Source organism: Canis aureus, chromosome 19 (genome assembly GCF_053574225.1).
Source record: "Canis aureus isolate CA01 chromosome 19, VMU_Caureus_v.1.0, whole genome shotgun sequence".
Taxonomy (NCBI): Eukaryota; Metazoa; Chordata; class Mammalia; order Carnivora; family Canidae; genus Canis; species Canis aureus.
The window spans coordinates 12,834,780-12,856,373 of NC_135629.1; the positions used below are offsets into that span (position 1 = coordinate 12,834,780).

The 21,594-nt window shown below is 37.5% G+C and overlaps 1 long non-coding RNA gene across 7 annotated transcripts in view; it reads right to left on the minus strand.

Annotated features, from left to right (window-relative positions):
• Positions 1-1,107: 1,107 nt before the first annotated feature.
• The window catches only part of LOC144289652 (uncharacterized), a 98,709-nt gene continuing 78,222 nt past the window's right edge, over positions 1,108-21,594 (minus strand). For 4 of the 7 annotated variants that reach the window (XR_013357486.1, XR_013357488.1, XR_013357490.1 and 1 more), the window contains 2 exons: positions 19,802-19,891; positions 10,297-10,742 (listed from right to left, as the gene is read on the minus strand). This is a non-coding gene — a long non-coding RNA (uncharacterized LOC144289652). Of the gene's footprint in view, positions 2,354-3,389; positions 3,696-10,296; positions 10,743-19,801; positions 19,892-21,594 lie in introns of those variants that run through there. The other 3 variants (XR_013357489.1, XR_013357491.1, XR_013357485.1) reach the window with 3 other exon arrangements.

The following is a 21,594-nucleotide window of genomic DNA, read 5'->3' on the forward strand; positions in this document are numbered from 1 at the left end:
AAATGTCCTGAAAGCAGCAGGGAGATGGAGTATTTAATAGGTATGTTCTCCTGGTGGGCGGGTGTCAAGGAAAATGGTCTCTGGTTGCTCATTAAATGTTACCAAGACATTGAGACAGAGAAGGCACAAGGCGCTGAAGAAAAACTCAAACACTTTCACAGCTAGGATGAGTGGGCAGGTTTTGTGAGAATAAACTTGGCTAACTCATGAGAGGTTCTCTATTCTGAAGGCACCACAGGTGTGGGATGAAATTACAGAGAAAGTCAAGAAGAGTTTAATAAGTTCACAGATGTTCCTAATGCGAGTAAAAGTTAGGAAAAGTCAGGCTCCACTTTCACTGGATCTATGGTCCTGCCTCCCCCAGGACACTGATTATGACCTTCATAATTATAGGGTATTTAGAAAAGACTTTTCATGACTCGTGTTTCAATATATGACTCTCTTTTGAAAATCGACCCATGTAGAAGAGGTCAACACGATCGTGTAAATCAAATGTAAAGCACAGTGCCTGACATACAGTAGACATTCAAAACTCTGGCCACTTTTTTCCTTTCCCTGTTTTGTGTAACTTTTCATCTGGACTAAGAGTTTCTCATTTATTTCTTTATATTTATATTTGTTTGACATACATGTATATAGTGTAACTATGTGCCAGTCAATCTTAGCACTTTATATTAATGCATTTAATCCTAACAATAAATTTATAGGATAGGGTCAATTATAAACACTACTTTACAAATAGGGAAACTGAGCTTTGGGATGTTAAGTAGTTAGTGTTTTAAAAAATTAACTGGGTAGGGATCCCTGGGTGGCTCAGCGGTTTGGCGCCTGCCTTTGGCCCAGGGCGCGATCCTGGAGGCCCGGGATCGAGTCCCACGTCGGGCTCCCCGCATGGAGCCTGCTTCTCCCTCCTCCTGTGTCTCTGCCTCTCTCTCTCTCTTTCTATCATAAATAAAAATAAATAAATTAATTAAAAAATTAACTGGGTAAATTTAAAGTTCTAATTGGCTTTATTAAATGGTTCTTGAATCTGGAGGCATCCCATCTAGCAAGTAGAGGGATGCTCCAAGGAGTTGTGCGAAATGGAAGGTTTTTATAGGACGGAGGCAGGACGGGAAAAGTTATTAGCAAAAGTAAAGAAAGAACTGTTTCAGGCAAGATGAAACAGTTTCCTTCCTTTAGAGGAAAGAGAAAGGGGTCTTACTAAACAGATTAACTCATCTTCCTTTGGGGAGTAGAGAAGGCCCATGTGACAGATTACATCATTTATGCTGATCAGAAAATTCCTGACTGGTCAAGACTGTATTTCTGGGGGAGGTTGAAATTACAATTAGATTAGGCATTAAGCCCTGGTGTACTGACTTGGGGCCTTACTGTAAGTGATGCCATTTTGTACCTATGGTTTTCTTCTCTCTTCTTTTATTTTCCTTTCGCTCTTTACTTTTTTTCTTTTTAATACTAGTAAAGGGTGAAGCCAGAATTTGAAGCTATAAATAAATGTATGGTTTTAGTCAACAGTGGTCTCAGAGGACAGAAAGGAAATATATTTATCTGTGTTTTATTTGGCCTCAGGTAGTTCCTCCCCCCCCGGGAGGCATTCAGTATCTGCTTATCAAACTTTGGAAGAGCAAGCAATACACCTTCCTAAGACTCTAGTACAAACCTTCCCCATGTATACTGAAAGGATTCAGATTCTCACTTAAGAACTTAGAAGTAAAAGAAATTAATGGACAGAAGTAGCTTCTTGCCTGTGTGCTATACCAGTTTAGTTGGAGACCAGACAGCAAGTATAATCATAAAAAATGTATACAATTTTCATTCCATTTTCCAGGCGCAGAACCAAAATTCAGAGGCTCTATGTTGAATCATCTTATCCAATTCTCAGGCTGCTTCCAGTCCTGTTTTAATCCCTGCTTCTGCCACAGTGGGACAAAAGACATCTTCTGTTAGGATGCCCTCTTCTTATGAGTCTTTTGATTGCAAGGGAGTGAGTCCATCTTCAGGTACAGCTGGATTTCAGACTTTAATGGTGTTGTTGGTATTTGGTTACTCTTCCCTATCTTCCATCTGCCTTTCCCAATTTGGCTGCATTCCAAGAATCCTCCTTTAGCATAGTCAAATAGCTACATCAGCACCCAACTTTATGTTTCCTCATTTTTATAGCTCATATGAAAGACAGAATTTCTCAGAAATTCTAGGCAGTTTGGTTATAATGCATAGGATTGGGTTGGGTTATATGCCATATATGAAAAAATCAATTAACCACTCTGGATCATGGGAATCAAGTTGGCAATCACTTTGAATCAAGGGAATCTGCTGTACTGATTGATTTCAGTCAGGACTAAGTGCTCTTCTGCAGAACAAAAAGAATAGATTAGTGGCTTTGCAAACAAGTGCTACACAGTATTGACATAATGATTGTTCCTGCAGATGCAAACAACCTCCTTAATAGCTTCCACCTTTTTTCTCATCTGCCCTCCCACTTTTCGACCCTCAGGGTTTGTCTTTCTAAGGACATTTTCGTTTGGCTTTAAACTTGCCATTATTGGAAGATCTAAAGGCCACAGGCAGGATCCTGAGACATATAAGAACAGGAACAGGGTTTTGTCATCTTAAAAGAATTATCAGCCAAGGTTTATTCCCTGAACTACTTATAAGCATCTTTTCTCTCTCTCTCTTCCCCAAATGCCAAAATGAATCAATTGCTTACAGATAGATAAGTACATCTTCCTAGCTGTTAGATTCAAAGATGGGGCTTTTGATGCATTTCCTATTCCCACAGAAGAAGGCATACCAGGGGGACTCTGTGTGCTGTCAGGTTTGGAGTGAATAAGCAGCTCCCACTTAACTTTACAAATAATTTCTATAAGCAAATTTGAGTAGGAACAATGTTATTTGTGAGAAATTGTAAGAGTTAAAGAATAAGGACACAACGAACCCTTTTGCCCACCTCACAGCCTAAGAAGATATATATTTTTTTTTAATTTTTTTAATTTATTTATGATAGTCACAGAGAGAGAGAGGCAGAGACACAGGCAGAGGGAGAAGCAGGCCCCACGCACCGGGAGCCTGATGTGGGATTTGATCCCGGGTCTCCAGGATCACGCCCTGGGCCAAAGGCAGGCGCCAAACCGCTGCGCCACCCAGGGATCCCCTTAAGAAGATATATTAACATTACTTTTGAAGGCCCCTCTGTATCCCTCAGTTATCTCCTCTCAAGTTCCCATGATTTTCACCATAATTTTTCCTCACATGGATATCCCTAACAACATACTGATTAGTTTGCAGATTTCAAATCAACTCAATAAAATCTTAACAGTTATATTTTATTGTGACTTGCTTTTTCACTCATATTCCCAAGAATTATCCAATTATACATAACTATACTATAGTTCATTTCACTGTATATGGCATTCAACTGCATGACTAGTCCTTGATTTATCCTATATTCTTGATAGGCACTTGTACCTTTTTCATTATTTGGCATTTATTAACATTTTCACACATGTGTCCGGGTACAATCTTTAGGGATTATCCTAGGGACTACTTTGCTGGGTCGTAGGGCTTGCCCATCTTCAATTTGACTACATAATGCCAACCTGTTTGCCAAATTGATTAAAACAATAGACACTTCCACCAACAGTGTGTCTGTTTTTGAGTAGATCCACATCCATGCCAACATTGATGTTGAAATACTTTTAATTACATTTTTACTTTTGAACACTTTAAAATTAATAGATAACTTGCGAAGAGAGTACAGTATGCCCCATACCAAATTTCTTCCATTAACTTTAGTATGATATGTTATTATATATTTATTTATTTATAGATTTATTTATTTTTTTATTTATTCATGATAGACATAGAGAGAGAGAGAGGCAGAGACACAGGCAGGAGAAGCAGGCTCCATGCCGGAGCCCAACACAGGACTCGATCCCGGGACTCCAGGATCGCGCCCTGGGCCAAAGGCAGGCGCCAAACCGCTGAGCCACTCAGGGATCCCATGATATGCTATTATATTTAATGCATGAATAATACTGAGACATTGTCATTAATGAAAGTCTACACTGTATTCAGATTTTTATAGTTGTTTCCTAATGTCCTTTTACAGTTCCCAGATATCATTGAAGATACCCATATTATATTTAGTCCCGTGTCTCCTTAGACTCCTCTTGGTTGTGACAGTTAATCAGATTTTATTTTTGTTTTTGATGATCTTGGCAGTTTGTAAGAGTACTGGTCAGGTATTTTGTAGAATGTCTCTCCATTGAGATTTGTCTGATGTTTGTTCTCATGATTACACTGGGACTATGTATTCTTGGGAAGAAGACCACAGAGGTAGAGTACCATTCTCATCAAATCACTGCAGGGACACATATTATCAACATGACTTATTATTGCTGATGTTGACCTTGATCACCTGGCCAAGGTAGTGTTTGTCAGATTCCTTCACTGCAAAGTTACTCTTTTCCCCTTTTTTCCATAATTGTGTTATTTGAAAGGACATCACTGTGCAGTAGTGCACAGTTATAGAGAGGAGGATATGCTTTAGCTCCCTGAGGGTGGAGTATCAATACAAATTATTTGGAATTTTTCCGCATGGGAGATTTATACTATTCTATTTATTCAATCATTTATATGATTGATGTAAATTCATCTATATTTTATATTTTGGTTATAATTCAACACTATTTTATTTATTGTGCTGCTCAAATTGCTCTAGCTTTGGCTACTGGTAGCTCCTTGAAAGGCTTTTTGCTTTTGTCAGTATGTGTGAGTGAATGTGGTATCTCCTCAGGATTTCAATCTGCACTTCTGTAACCCTTTACTCTGAGAATCACATTTGCTAGTTTTTCTATTGGATTGTAGGTGTTTTATTTTTTTTTCATTTGTCTCAATTTCTTTCTTTTTTGCTAAGTAATTATTTTTAGTTATATGTGTTAGAGATATTAGTGTTTCCCAATTTTGTGCTTCTCTTTTATTTATGAACACTCTTGGCATACTGAAATTCTAAGGATTAGTACAAATAAATAGTGATTTTTTTTAAGGTTGTAACTTTATAAGATTAAGAATCTCTTGACTTCCTGGGATGCCTGGGTGGTTTAGTTGGTTAACTGTCCAACTCTTGGTTTCAGCACAGGTCGTGATCTCAGAAGCCTGATATTGATCAGGATCTGTATTCAGCAGGGAGTTGGCTTGAGATTCTCTCCCTCTCTCTCTCTCTACCCCTCTCCCTGCTCACACACTCTGTCTCTTAAATAAATAAATAAAATCTTTCAAAACACCTCTCTACTTCCTGAGATTATAAAGATATTCTCCAAAATATTCTTTTGTAGACTGCCTTTCACCTCAGTGAAATTGATTTGTGTACATAGTGTGATTTAGGGTCCAATTGATATTTTTTCCATGTAGATGACTAATTATCTCAGCAGCATTCATTGAAGAGTAAATTATTTTGTTAATGATCTAACAACATTTTAACAGTATTGTAAATTGAGTTTCCATAATTGTGGATCCTTGTCTAGAATCACTGTCTTAATTCCATTCTTAAAATTTCTGTCCTTCTTAGGATATCACATGTCCTTAATTATGAAAGCCATATTTATCTATTTATTTTATTTAGTAAGGCAAGTTCTACCAAGATATATATGTTTTTTTTAATTTTTATTTATTTATGATAGTCACAGAGAGAGAGAGGCAGAGACACAGGCAGAGGGAGAAGCAGGCTCCATGCACCGGGAGCCCGACGTGGGATTCGATCCCGGGTCTCCAGGATCGCGCCCTAGGCCAAAGGCAGGCGCTAAACCGCTGCGCCACCCAGGGATCCCCTCTACCAAGATATTATCTTTAGGATTGACTTGGACATTTTTTGCCATTTGCTTTAACATATAAATTCTAGTATTGTTTTGTGAAGTTCCACAAAGATCAACCCAAAACATAACAAAAGAGTTGATGGAATTTAATTGAATCTATAGATCAACTTGGAAACAATCTCTGTACAATATTGAGCTCTTTACTATATTCTAATCCATGTATGTGGCATATCTCTTCATTAAAGAATCTTTAATGTCTTTCAATACATTTTTAGGATTTCTTGCATAATAATATTATCTTCAGCGGGATGCCTGGGTGGTTTGGTGGTTAAAGCATCTGCCTTTGGCTCAGGGTTTCATCCTGGAGTCCTGGGATCAAGTCGCACATTGGGCTCCCTGATGGAGCCTGCTTCTCCCTCTGCCTTTCTCCCTCTGCTTTTCTCTCTGTGTTTATCATGAATAAATAAATATTTTTTAAAAATTAAAAGTAAATAAAAATAAAAAATATCTGTACAGATAGCATCTATTAAGACCACCCGGTGCACAGAATAAACTAAATATATATATTGGATAATAGGAAGAAAGTAAGTAAAACAAGGAAAGAGACAGGAAGAAGGATAAGCAGGGACTGTTTCTTCTGGAGCCTTACAAGTCAGCCTTGAATTCTGTCCAGGAGATGAGAAATCTGTAGAGTCTTAGGGAATTTTTTTTAAAAAATCAAATACATCTGGCAACCTCAAGAAAAATGAATCAAGGAGGAGCAAGAATGAATGTTGAAAGGAAACTATGGTGGCCAGATGAACCATTTGTAGGAAGTCTGCAGTGTTAAGCAGGTTGGAAAGAAAGATATTTATGTATTTGGTATGGAGAAATAAAGGAGTGATCCATTGAGAAAGCAAGTAATTTTAGGAATATTCTATGCTGTAATGCACTATAATTTATATCTGAAATTTAAGAGTTAGAGCAATTTAAAATTTATATCTATTTTTATAGGTTTCAGTTCTACTCTGGAACTTCAAAGATGTGGTGAGTCATTCATAGGTATGACAACTTGAGAGTTGAAGTTCCTATGTGTATGTCATTTTACCTCAACTGGTTATTTCTTCATTTTATATGAATTATTTCCTAATTTTATATGATTTAAGAATTTGATTTAGATTACTGAAGTGCCACCATATAATAAAGGGTTACGATTATGTCTTTTTATAAGAATAACTTGATATTGAAGCTGAACTGGCCTAATAAACACCAGATAGGTTTAAAGTTGCTAATTTAGAGGATATTCTCACTTTCTTTGGATAGGGGATATGGGTAAAACATATGGAAATTCCTAGATGAGGAGACATTGGTGAGAATGGAGAGAAAAAAATAGTATTCTACATGCAGACTCCTATTGTTAATTTAATCAGCATTTCCATAATATTTCCACTCATGGCCCAACTAACGTCCTATGTGCCATAAGGTAGCAGCACAGTTAGACTATTACATGAATCCTACTAAAGGACAAATTTAATGCCTGACTCATCTTTGAACTCCCAATGTTGAGAATGGGGCTTTGCACGTAATAAGTGCCCAATACAACAGATGTTTCAAAGAGAACCGTTCTGTCATTTTACTTGAAATAGCCAGTGATTTGTAGGCACATGCTTAGTGTCCCCTGGAGGTAATCCAGCCCTGCAAATGGTTATTTCTGCTGGGTTCCTGGGATCCCCACAAGGTACCAAAAGGGTTCTTATTAGATCTACTCAAAAATAGCTTCAGAAGAAGTTATGTGGGTATTGAAAAGTATCAGGAAGTGGAGGAAAATTTAAATGTTTGTACCGTTTACATGAATACCAAAATCATCTTTGTTAAAAGATCAAGAAACAAAGTATCAGGTAGTCTCTTCTCTTTTAGAATTAACCTTCCATAAATAATTCTTCTATTTGTGGCCAGTTAGTTGAAGCCAAGAACTAACTTCTCTGAGATAAATTTCAAATTTTCTCCCTTTTAAAATGAGATATTTGAGAAGTAATATCACTTGTAATTCAAATCAGGCCAAAGAGGCACAACTAGCATTTTTTCAAAGATTAAGGTATGAATGTTTTCAAACATACAGCAAAGTTGAAATAATTTCACAGTAAACATAAAAATACCTGCCACCTACATTCTCTCACTCATATTTCACTAAACTTGTTTTGTTATGTATCTATCCATCTATTCATATCTCTATGTGTAAATCTTTCTTGTGTTTAAGCATTTCAAACTCATTACAAACATCAGTAGGCTTTTCCCAAATATCTCAGCATGCATACCATTTACTACAAAATTGTAAGACACTGCATTTACCACCTTATGGATTATGTATAATGAGATAGTAGTAGCTCTCCAAAGCGTGGGCTGCTAAGATTTTCTAATTTTCTGTCTTCTTTGCTGACTGACACCAAAGATTGAGATTGAGAATCTCAGTATCAATGCCATTGAGATTGAGAATGCTCGACTTGTTACATAGATCATAATTAGTATTGTATATTACAAGATAAAGAAGTTATTTCAGTAGAAAAACTTTCATATATGATATATAATTTGGCTGGATCACGAGCTACAAGTAGAATTTCAACATCAATGCACATAGCACAGTGCCCTGCCCCAAGGAAATACTTTAATGTATTTTCAAATCCATTTTAATATTTGCATACATACTTCCCACATTCAGTATTTATCTCATATGACTAATCTGAATTAGTGTAAAGATCTTTTACTCCCCAGAGCCCTTACCCTGTGCTGCTTTTTCTGATGATCAAACACTATACAATATAAAATAAAAAATAAAAATCTGCTCTTTCCCCACATTAATGATGTACTTCCACTCTCTTCCTCTCATCATGGCATTTTAGTTTTTGGATACACATCTTACACGCTATAATGTGCACAGTCTGGTAACTTTCCTTTCTGCCCTATTATTTTTAGGAGTTGTGGTTTTTAAGTAAAGGAAAAGAATAAGTATTAAGACAGGAATTTAACTAGTCACTTCAAAAATCAATATCTATGCAGTGGAGCCTGGGTGAACAGTTTTTTGGCTGGCATGTTGACTTCCTTTTAAGTGATAATGTGTGTATCTATGCCTTGTCTGCCACCATTATGATTAATAATTTTGTTCTTAGCTCCAAAGAGGAAAATCTAATAATCTGGTTAACAGATCCATCCACAAAGGATGATTTCCCCAACTACTGGCCAATACATTGATACTGCAGTGAGTCTTAGTTTCTCCAACATAAATGAGATGAACTATATCTAAAGTCACTGATGCTGTTTATGCCTATGATTGGCTACTCCCCACCTAACAAGGGGCCTGGTACATAGTAGACATTCTATAAATGTTTTAATGCATAGATCTTACACTGTTATTTACTCTAACTGCAAAATCATTTTGAAATATGAATATAACAGCATACTTTATTATATTGTAAATAGGCTATAATAACATGAAATCAAAACCTACAAGAATATACAGAATAGGTAGTGTGTTAATTTCCTAGAGTTGCAGTAATAAATTGCTACAAGCTCAATGGATTAAAAAAACAGAAATTCATTCTCTCACAGTTCCAGAGGCTAAAAATCTGAAATCTAGGTGTTGGCAGGACTCAACTCCTTTCTGAGACTCTGAGGGAGAATTTTGCCTTGCATCTACCAGCTTTTGGTGGCTCCAGACATTTCATGTGGATGCATTGCTCTGATTTCTACCTCTGTCTTTACCTGGCCTTGTCCTCTGTGTCTCTGTCTCCTTCTCATCTATCTCAAATCTCCCTCAACTTTTCTTTATAAGGACACCTGTCTTTGGATTTAGGGCCCAGTCAGATAATAAACCTCATCTTGACCTTCTTAATTCCATCTACAGAGACCTCTTTTCTAAGGAAGCTTACATTCACAGATTGTAGGGGTTAGGACAGGGACATAACTTTTTGAGGGCTACATTCAACCCACTACTCACTCAGTATGCTATGCACTCACATACTTTCCTGTAGAATAATGCAAATCAAGAGAATGTTGTGCAGCAAAGCTTTTAAATGAACATGCTGTATTTAAGGAACAGCTGAGAAATATAACTGATGTATTTTTAACCAAGGCTGCAATTTCCCTTTGTTAATATCTTTGCTCTATAAAATGTATCTGGAACTTAAATCATCCAAAAGTGTAGCAAACTGTTGCTGTAAAGAAAATTTCATTATTTACTACCAACAAAATTAAATTAAAACTACTATAGATCTTAAAGCTGCAATTCTAATGACAGAAACCCTCCTTGGAACATCTCCTCTATAAAGGTGGAATCACTCAGAAACTCTTCAAAATTTCTATAACCAAGGTTGTTGGCCACTGAACTGTAATCAGTGCAGTAATGAGAGACAGGAGTTAACATAAACTATGTATCTGATAGCTTTATTGATGCTTTTTCCCTCCTCTAAGTGAAAACATTCTTCAGTCATTTGAACACTTTCTTCAGTCATTTAATGACAATTGAATTTGGCACATCTAAAAAAAAATGTATGTAACCACTAGCTTGAATTAAGATTAATATTCTTTCATGTTTTTCTTCTGCTGTTGTCTGAGCAACCTCTAAGCTACTGATTCCATAGAAACCTAACACAATTATTTGTGTGACAAGACAAAAAGGTATCTTAGACCCATGGTATAATATAAATCACATATGCTTTATTTTTTTGGGGGGGGGGACTTTCTTTCTGAGCTACACAATAGCAGATGACTGTGCTTTCATTTTATTTAGTGGACATTGCCCCGAGATTGGTGCTGTAGGTTGACTGATTGTTGTAGTTTTTCCATGCCATTCTAAACTTATATCCATTTTCTGGTCCTCCATAGGTATTTTAGAAGGATAATAGTCAGATGCCATCAAACTTAAAGCTGAATTTGGCAGGGCTTTGATATCTGAAACTAGAGGTAAGGTCTTTTATAGGCAGTAAATGTATGAAACAAGACAAAGAAGCCAATATCCAAGAGGCCTAGGTGAGGAGACCACAGATAGAAGAAGACTCATTGGTTGCTTCACTACAGGATACAAAGGGAAATGAATGGGACATGGGAAGGGAGGAGGAGGAGCATGCAGTGAGGTGGGGGAATGGTGACAAAGATTTGTGAAAACATCCAGAATGAGTGTTCACCATCAGGCACCACATGGTTGAAATAATGTGCAACTCCCTCTACTTTATAGGGTGGTCTACAGTTATTTTGTCCAAATGGTACTCTAGCATTTCATTGTTTCAGGCAGAAGGAAATATAGTCTACAAGTCATAGAATGAGCTTACCCATTCAAAAGATATTTATTTTTTTAAAAAGGTCTTCCAGGAAAACAAACAAACAAACAAACAAACTATAGACACCTCTACTTTCTTTTCCCATCCATTCCTCACAAGATAGCAAAGTGACCCAGATAGTGGTATTTTCATGTAAAAGGGACCTGCAGAAAGTTAGAGGGATCTTCTGATCCTGGTTTAGCCTAAAGTTGTAGTTTGTCAAAGAGTTGAATTGGATAAGATATACAGTTTTGATTTTGGACTGGCTTTTTCTTTTTAAATCCTAAAAATGAGCCCATCTGTAAGTACCCAAAAGTTTCTAGAGGAACTATGTGATTTCCCCAAGGCTTGGTGATACCAAACAACATGTGCCAGAAGGCACTTTTTCTTTTAAATTTTTATTTATTTATGATAGTCACACAGAGAGAGAGAGAGAGGCAGAGACACAGGCAGAGGGAGAAGCAGGCTCCATGTACTGGGAGCCTGACGTGGGATTCGATCCCGGGTCTCTAGGATCGTGCCCTGGGCCAAAGGCAGGCGCCAAACTGTTGCGCCACCCAGGGATCCCCAGAAGGCACTTTTTAAAGAATATGGACAGGGCAGCCCTGGTGGCTCAGCGGTTTAGGGCTGCCTTCAGCCCAGGATGTGATCCTGGAGACTCGGGACCGAGTCCCACGTCAGGCTCCCTGCATGGGGGAGTCTGCTTCTCCCTCTGCCTGTGTCTCTCTTTCTCTCTCTCTGTGTCTCTCATGAATAAATAAAATCTTTAAAAAAATAAAAAATAAAAATAAAAAATATGGACAAAGAAAAATGAATGCGCTGTTTGCATCCTACTGAGTCCTGCCGACTCTTACATTGATTACAAGTTTGCAATTATAGAGATGAGAGCTGTGAAGGAAAAGAGCATAGTCCCTCAAAGCAATGACTTTGATTAGTGAAAGGGAAGAATAGGGAAACTGGATAAAAGAGAATTGTCATATGGTGACATCAGCATATGCAAAGGATAGGTGAGAAATAGGAGCTTGGTACATCAATGAACTGAGGATCACTAATGCAGCAAGATGTTAAAAAATAAGGGGGAAAGTGGCAGGACATGAGGCTTTGGAGCAGCCAGAGTTAGAGGTTACCTCCTAACTCTGTCTTTAAGCCTTGAATAAGAATTGTCTAGGGAGCGTGCATGGTTGGATGCATGTTCATTCCCTCTAGTGGGTGATGGGATGGGACAAATTGGAAGAATAGTACTATTCATGTGATGCAACTTGTCAAATATACATTTTCCTTCCTTGAAGCCTTTATGATGACACATCATTTTTCTTTTAACTTACTTCATTTACTTTAATCTGTCTGGTATTATAGTTTCTGGTATCCCTCTCTAATCCTCTTCATTAGATTGTAAGCTCCTAGCCTAGTACTCTTATAATAAATATTTGCTGAGCTCAAAGAAAAGGCATTGCAAATACCATGCTTATCCATGGATTAGCAGCAGATCACCAGGCCTGTGGGGCCCTGGTGGTATTTCAAGTTGCGGTTAAAATGTGTGAAATATATTTCTGGTCTTTGGAGGTTTTTTTTTTTTTCCCCCCCTCATGTATCAGCATTTTTCATAGTTCTTATTTTGGTTTCTTTTGTATGTTTTTAAAGTTTTATTTATTTATTTATTTATTTATTTATTTATTTATTTAGAGGGAGAGGTGCAGAAAGAGAGGGAGAGAGAAAACCTCAAGTAGATTTGGCGCTGAGTGTGAAGCCTATGCAGGGCTTGATCTCATGATCCTGAGATCACAACCTGAGCCAAAACCAAGAGTTGGGTGCTCAACCAACTAAGCCACCAAGGCACTCCTATTTTCTTTTCTATTTTACAAAATTATTTCATATATTCAATACCCCAGACATTATATTAATTCATTCATGCATGCATGCATGAAATCATGCATTCATTATTCATGCATATTCATGCATGCATTTATATATACCACAGTGGGCACTAGAAAGTACTTAAGTTACCATTTGTGGGAATAAATTAATAGCCCTCCTGTCAATATGAGCATATTACTCAAAGTTTCTGGATCTCAATTTCCTGATAGCACTGATGATAAATACTGTGAGGCTTAAATGAGATCAACCACGTAAGGCACAACATCTATAATATTAAGTCATGAATCTATGTTACCAACCATTATTCTTTCTGTAATGTTATAATGCTAATAATGGGGGGGAGGTGGAAAATGATATTTTCCAATGTAATAAATATATTTTCCATGTACTTTATAATAATATTTTCCATTTACTTTAATTATATTTGGTATTGACTTAATTAACCCATCATTAGTAGTGAATGTGACATTTCAGGTATTCTGAATCCTGTGTTTACTTAAGTAAAATCATGAATAACAATAATTGCTACCATTTACTGAGTGCCTACTAAATGCTGAAGTGTGGGCAGTACTTTACATATACTAATTTATTTCATACATCAACCTTGCAAGACAGGTATGATTAATTCCATTATAATTGAAAAAGGTAAGGCTTAGACTTGCCAAAGGCACATTGCTTATAAACTATGGAACCTATGTCTGGCCTCATGAAAACGTGGAAGCATGATTTCTTATGATTCCTTTATACCATGTCAAGAAGCTGTCTTTATGTCATGTTCTGAGAGATCTACTTCTGCTCCAGTGTCAGTATATAACTTATTCTAGCACTTATATGTTATATCAATATCTTCTGTTTACTCTTTTTTCTGACATTCTTCCTTAAAGACAAGGAGAATAGGGTTTGTATCTATATATCTTCTGTTTAGCATCAGTTCAAACACACTGACTCAATGAATGATGAATCAGTGAGTGAGTGATGAAGAATGGCTAATATCCACATACGTGTTCATAAACATATTTGAATGCTACCTTGAAATGCAAATCTAGTTGTTCTAATGACTTGGAAAGTGTTATAATGGTAGGATTAGAAAGCAGTAGCTATACTCCTGGACTGAACTTCAAGAAAACCTGGGTCTAGTGCTGGATGAATAAGAATTCATAAATACTTGTAATTATAGATTAATGTTTTAGCATCTAATTTTTCTCATCTCTAAACTAAAACTATAGGACTAGATTACTTTGAAATACTCTTCTTGTTTTAACATATTATGACTCTGGATTTTTTTTTTAAGATTTTATTTATTTATTCATAGAGACACACACAGAGAGAGAGAGGCAGAGGGAGAAGCAGGCTCCATGCAGGGAGCCTGACTTGGGACCCAATCCTTGGTCTCCAGGATCATGCCCTGGACTGAAGGTGGCGCTAAACTGCTGAGCCACCTGGGCTGCCCAATGACTCTGGATTTGAAGGAGTTCTTTCTTTCCTATGCATACAGAACACCATACCTCCCAGCCTACCATGCAGATTGGTAGGAGACATGTGAGTAGTTCTGATGAGCCATAAGTGAAAATAACGTATAAGGGAACCTATGCATTCTTCCTCTGACTTAGCAGAAAGAAGCAATGTGTTGAGATGGCAGAGGAATAAGATAGAAGTTTAGGGACAGTTGCCCTGGAGGGAATTTCCATTAGAAAAAAAAGGAGGGGGGTCGGGGGGAATCCCTGGGTGGCTCAGCGGTTTAAAGCCTACCTTGGGCTCAGGGCCTGATCCTGGAGTCCCGGAATCGCGTCCCACATCGGGCTCCCTGCATGGAGCCTGCTTCTCCCTCTGCCTGTATCTCAGCCTCTCTCTCTGTGTGTCTCTCATGAATAAATAAATAATTATAAAAAAGAAAGAAAAAAAGAAAAAAAGGAGGGGGGGTGTCTGGGTGGCTCAGTTGGTTAAGCTTCTGACTCTTGATTTCCACTCAGGTCATGATCTTAAGATTGTAAGATCAAGCTCTGTGAAGAGCTCTGCACTGGGTGTGGAGCCTGCTTAAGATTCTCTTTCTCCCTATCCCTCTGCCCTGCTTTCTCTTAAAAAAAAGGAGGAAGAGGAGAAGGAGGAGGAGGAGGAGGATGAAAAAAAAAATCAATCCTCCTCCAAAGCCTGATAGGCACATTGAGTTGAGAAGGATGGAGGTGAGAGAGCAAAGAAATTTAAGACTTAAGAAAATCTGGGAATAAATCCTAAGTGTGGTCATTGGCACATACCGGGAAGTAGATTATGAAAAGATTAGCAAGATTTTTTAGGTCATTTGTTGCCAAAGAAACCTGAGTCTGGAGTTTAAAAAAAAAAAAAGGCCTATGATTTAACATGAAACTTAAAATGGCCCTTGGTCTACCAATTCTTCTTGGATGAGAAAGCTTTGTAGCCCCTAAAGAGAGCATATGCCCCATGTCAACTTTACATGTGGCCAAGAAGGATAATGGAAGGAATGTGTCTCCAAGAAGGTAGAACCAGAGAACATGAATAACAGCAGCATGGAAAGCCAAGTCTTAAGAAGGCGGAGTCATAATATTGGAGCAGACGTGAACTTAGATGATAGATGTCCCACAGGAGCTGGACCCAAAGCAGACTTGTGTAAGCCAGAAATACATTTGTATGTGTTAAGCCACTGAGCTTTGGAAGTTAGTGTGTTAACCCAGCATAGGCTAACTTAATCTGAACATTACAAGTCTATCTTTCATTTCTTTAATAGATGGTAACTTACATCTTACCAACCATACATCAATGACCAACAGATTCCCAGATAAAAGTCATCCCTATTTAGGTAAAGCATACTAGGGCACTAGCCATCTCTAAGAGTTAAGGTCTAAAAAAAGCTTTCTAAAACATCTGGTGAGTATTCAGGGAACAAAACTTGAGAAGAAACTGGTCATTTTCCTGATTTTAAAACATTACTTTTTAATTCCATAAACATGAAAAACCATTCTTCCTCTTAGGAAACTGAAGTCCTAAAAACATTTTTTAAATCTATCAGAGATTTGGGGGACACCTGGGTGGCTCAGTGGTTGCGCATCTGCCTTTGGCTCAGGTCGTAGTCCCAGGGTCCTGGGATTGAGTCCCACACCAGGCTCCCCAGAGGGAGCCTGCTTCTCCCTTTGCCTATGTCTGCCTCTCTGTGTGTCTCTCATGAATAAATAAATAAATAATCTTAAAAATAAAAATCTGTCAGAGATTTAAAGTAAGAAACATGTAGCTATGTTTAGAGTTCATTTAAAAATAATTGTAAGAGGGGATCCCTGGGTGGCGCAGCAGTTTAGTGCCTGCCTTCGGCCCAGGGCACGATCCTGGAGACCCGGGATCGAATCCCACATCGGGCTCCCTGTGCATGGAGCCTGCTTCTCCCTCTGCCTATGTCTCTGCCTCCCTCCCTCTCTCTCTCTCTCTCTGTGTGACTATCATAAATAAATAATTTTAAAAAATTAAAAATAATTGCAAGAGAACTGTACTTTAACTCTTTCTGAGATCAAGGTATTTGTGTGTGTGTGTGTGTGTATGTGTGTGTGTGTGTATGATATAGGTGGGTACATGGTCTGGGTATGTCCCAAGGACTCTTTTAATAACTTTATTCATGATTTACTAAGTTACTTTCATAGGTCAAATCCTTCTACTACATGTATTACATGAAGACATTGTGAGAACAATGTGAAACCAAAGTTGGAGCTATTCTAAAACAGTTCACTTTTTGGTGAGCATCCAGGTTTGTCAGCCAGAGTGATTAAAAGCTTAAGAGCTACAGGGCTATAAGTGGCAATACTTTGGAGGTGTCAAGATGAGAATCCACTGGAGACCAAGTCCACTCACATACAAGGGGCCTCTGGGAGTCTATTTTAGAACTGTGTTTCTGATCTTGACAACAGGAAACACTAACACACTCCCTTTCCAAAAAGCAAAACTCCTTTCCCATTTATCACAAGGACCAAATTCACTGCCTTTTATTTTGTAGTTATTAGTGACTTTAAGCATATTTATTACCATTTTATAAGTGAGGAAATAAATAGCATCAAAACATCCAGGATGTCAGGCCTTTCTCCAAAAGGGTCTCCAAAGCTTCTTATATGGAATTCCCACAAATAGCAATGTGAAGGGAGACCAGAGAAATACAAGAAAAAAGGAAATTTTTTTCCCTATTTAGTCAACATATTTTCCACACAAATATTGAGCCCCTCTACCCTTGCTTCCTGGATGAGAATCAGGGTTCTTGAAATTAACTGGAATACAACAGGCACAGAAGGGTCTCAGTGGCTTGAGACTGAAGTAATTCAATTCATGGTTAGATACTGCCCTTTGAGAGTTTGAAATCAGCCCCCAAAAGAACTTGAAAACGTACAATTCCAAAACAATCTATTCCAAGATGCCATAAAGGACATACAAAATAAGCTAAAGACATTTGTTATGTCAAAACAATCATTTCCTTTTAATTGACTCTGGGTTTTAAATATTGTGCTAATCCTAGATATGCTATCTTGAAAAAAATTAGAAGTGCCAGTCTACATCCTAAAATTTGTTTGCACAAAATCTTTTTAATATTTGGGTATTTGGGAAGCAGTTTGATATTTATTATAGGGGATTGCCTTCTTGACTAGGAAAGTAAGGCTTAGAGGTTTAATGACACGCTGAACCCATCAGGAGAGATGACGTCATGCTGCAGTAACCATCAATGCATGAATCTCAAAGTCTTAAACAACTAAGCTCAATTTTTCCTCATGTCATTCCATTGAGGATTGGGAAGAAGGCTTAACTGAACAAAGTCATTCAAGAACTTAGACTCAAGGAGGTTCCCCTCCAGACATGTATTTCTCAGAAGGTAAAGCAAGGAGCCAGGGGATTGTATGGCAGTTCTTAAAGTCTCTGTTAGAAGTGACATATCACTTCTATACACACATCATTGGCCAGAGCAAGACAAAGGCCAACTCTAATGTCAACCCTATGAAGGAAAGTATGTTTCCCCAGTGTGCCATCTTTCATTAGCCAATCCAGTGTCTCTTCCATCCTTTTAGACCCTGCTTTCCATCCCAAGGAGCTTATAGAAACTATCTCAATGGGTGTCCTGCCCTCTGGGATATTCAAGGGAGAAAGAAAAGCCAGGTGAAGGTGTTTAGTCCCCTGGCAACCTCCCTGTAAGGTCACTTCCAGATTGCTATATTTCTGAACCCTAAAATCACTGCTTCTCTCAAAGCTTTTTTTTTTTTTTTTTCTCTATAGAATTCTCTCCTTTCAGGTTCTGGCTCCTACTCCCTGCTCTCATCCATTTATGCTTAGATTAGTAACACCTTCCCCACATTTTTGGCCATAAGTTTTTAGAGTAGTAAACCTATATTCCATCCTGTCTTTATAAACAGTCCCTTCATAAATAACAACAACTGGGGTTTATCTTATTTTGGGTACACCATTGGTTTTCTATTGGGACAGAAGGAGGGCAAGGCAACAAATATCAGTGATCAGTAACTTGGTCTTCTACAAGTCCTGTGATGACAAAGTGGTTAGAGCAGGATGACATGATGACATAGTGGTTAGAGCAGGAAAGAGGGATAAGTAATGAGACCTCACTGATTTAGTGACAATATATCAGGAACTATCCTACAGGCATAAGAATATGCCTGTCAAATAATCAAAAGTATGGTACTTCTTACCTGCAAATTCCTCAGAATAAGAACTTAAAATCTAAGAATATCCTTCCAGGCATTTCTGGGAATATTAAAAAATTTGTTGTCTGCTCTTTTCCCAAATAATACCCATTGCTAATTAGCTCAAAGTAATTCCTAAATAGTGTAGCAGGAATCCAAGAGATATGCGTTTAGATATCCGATAGATTAAACATTGATTATATTGAGGGTTTTATCTAAAAATCACTTCATCATAGCTTGTCATACTATCTTTATTGATTTGTTACTGGCCACACTGTTCATTAAAATGCCAGAGAGCAAGGAATTCATTTTTAGTGCTCTTCCAAGTACCAGATTTTTTTTTTTTTTTTATCTCTTAACAGTATAATTCAAGGTCAAGGGTGCTTATTGTGTTTAGACAGAAAAGCAATCAAAGTAGCTTGGGTTTAAAAACACACAGAGAGAGGGAAGTTTGCAGTTTTTGCTTACCCCAAGGACTGCAGCTTTGATCACAATATGCGATCTGAAGAGTCTCTGGATATTTGCTGAGGTTTTAAGGTTTAGAGTGGGAGTTGTCTTTTTTCCTTTTTTTATTTCACTTGTTGCAGAAAGAGTGATAGTAATTATTGCCTTTTATTCCCAAGCAATTTTGCTTTCTGAGTGACTGCATTTTAAATGCTGTGATCTATCTCCAAGGTAATCTTAAAGTCAACAGCCTGCTTAATTCACTACTTTCTGGGGCAGAAGGTTGAGTTTAGAAATGTCTCCAGCCAGCTTCACCTAATCTTAAAGTTCTCCAGAAATAAGATGTTCAATATTTTATGTTTGATCCCCATGAACCTGATGGACCTTTAAGAAAATCCAATCAAAAGGTGACAAAATGACATCTAGTCTTTTGAAGACACTATACTATGAACTTCCCAGATGAGAAAGTATAAAATTTTATTTCTAGTTATGTGCAAATTCCAAAAGCTCCCAATCAATTGATGAGAAAAAGAAACACATTTCCACGGAAAGGTTGTAAGTAGACAATTTTCAGGAAAGAGAAGGAGTAAGGTCAATACATGTGGTAAGAGGGCCTGAGCTGAATATTAGGAAAGAACATGTAAATTAGGTGAAAATGAGATAGCATTTCTCTTGTGATGAGAAGGACAAAATTTATCTGAACACTTACCCAGTGCTGAGGAACAGAGGGGAAAATGACTGCTTTTATGCGTGGTTGGTGAAAAATAAATGTTGTACCTCTTTTGAAATTTGGCAGCATCTATGGAAATAAAGAAGTAGAATACCAACTTGTGATCAAGCAATCTCAGTTTTGGTAGCCCCTATAGAAATGAAGGCAAAAATATATGTAAAAGGATATTTATTACCTTATTTGTACTTCTAGAAAACTGTGGACAGCCTGAGTCAGTAGGAGTGGAATAAATTAGTTCTAATGTTAGCTGCAATGTAAAGAATGACTTAGATCCTTATCTACAAATCCGGAGAAAGGATAGCAAGGTATTTTTCTATGAAAAAATTTTTAAAAAGGATTGCAAAGAAATATATGTATCATGATTATATTTTTATAAAAATAATATTCCAAACTGGGTATATGGGTGGCAGCCAGCCTCCACACTGGTCCCCAAGGACGTTGGCCTCCTGGTGTTCAAACCCTCATGTAAGCCCCTTCCACACTATAGGGGGTTGGTCTGTGTGACCCACAAAATACACTAGAATAAATGATATGTGATTTTTGTAGGCTCGGTTATCAAAGGCATTGTAGCTTATGCCTTGTTATTTTAATTGAATTGTGGATTTTTTTGCCTTCATTTTTATTTTTCCTGAGGGAAGCCAGTGGCCATGTAATGAGGACTCTCAAGGAGCAATATGGAGACATTCATATGGGAGGGAACTGAAGCTACAACGAACAAATATGGAGTCCCCTTAAAATTCTCCAGATTCTCCAGCTTTAGTTAAATCATCAAATGACTATAGCTTGTGTCAAAACCTCAACTTTAATCAGAAGAGACTTTGAGCCAGAACCACCCAGCTAAGCTGCTCCTTAGTTCCTGACTCTCTGAAGCTGTGATGTAAGAAATATTTGTCGTTTTTGCAAGTGCTAAATTTCTGGGTAATTTGTTGCAGAGCAACAGTTCACCAATACAATATGGAAGAAGTTGTGGAAGGACACATCATACTGTTAAATTGTTTACGTCAGCAAGGTAGAGGTGGAAATGATTTTAGAAATGTTTTTATTTCCATTTTTATATTTTATGCTCTAAAGTTACCATGCAGAGCAATTAAATGCTCCAAACATCATCCTGGTGATCTATTCATTTAACCAACAAATACTGAAAATATTGACTGAGTAATTACTCTGAGTCAAGCACTGTTAGATGAAAAGGTAAATAACACTCTGTGTTCTCAAGAAGACCTCTGATATAGGAAATAAAAACTGATATCTACTTTCTCCCATCTTAAATCATCATAAATGTTATAACAGTGTACATCAAATGTCATTGGAACACAGGGGGAAAAGAGGATAATTCTATTGATGGAAAATTTCTGACAATTTTGCAAAGAAATTTACCTCTAAGGTGCATCTTGGGGGACCAAGTAGAGTTTTCCAGGAAGGGAAAAAGGGGTCAGGTGGGAATAACAATACTGGAAAATACTAGAATTTGAGATTTATATAATTTGGGTTATTCTCTCAACACATACTTCCACAAGTGTCTTCACGATCCCAGAAAATAAAAATTAAGAACCTGTGTTCAAAAGCATAAGACAAGTGATCCTTATTTACTTATATGTTGATTTGCTATGAGACATTAAGGGGGAAAAAACAGCTCAGTTTTTTCATTTCAAAATCTGTTTTTGATGGAATCCGATGATCTAGAGCAGCATCAGAGAACACGGTAGCTTGCTTGGGATCAGTCCTTACACAATGTATGGCCGCAGTCCAAAGAGCCAGAGGAAGTGCTCACC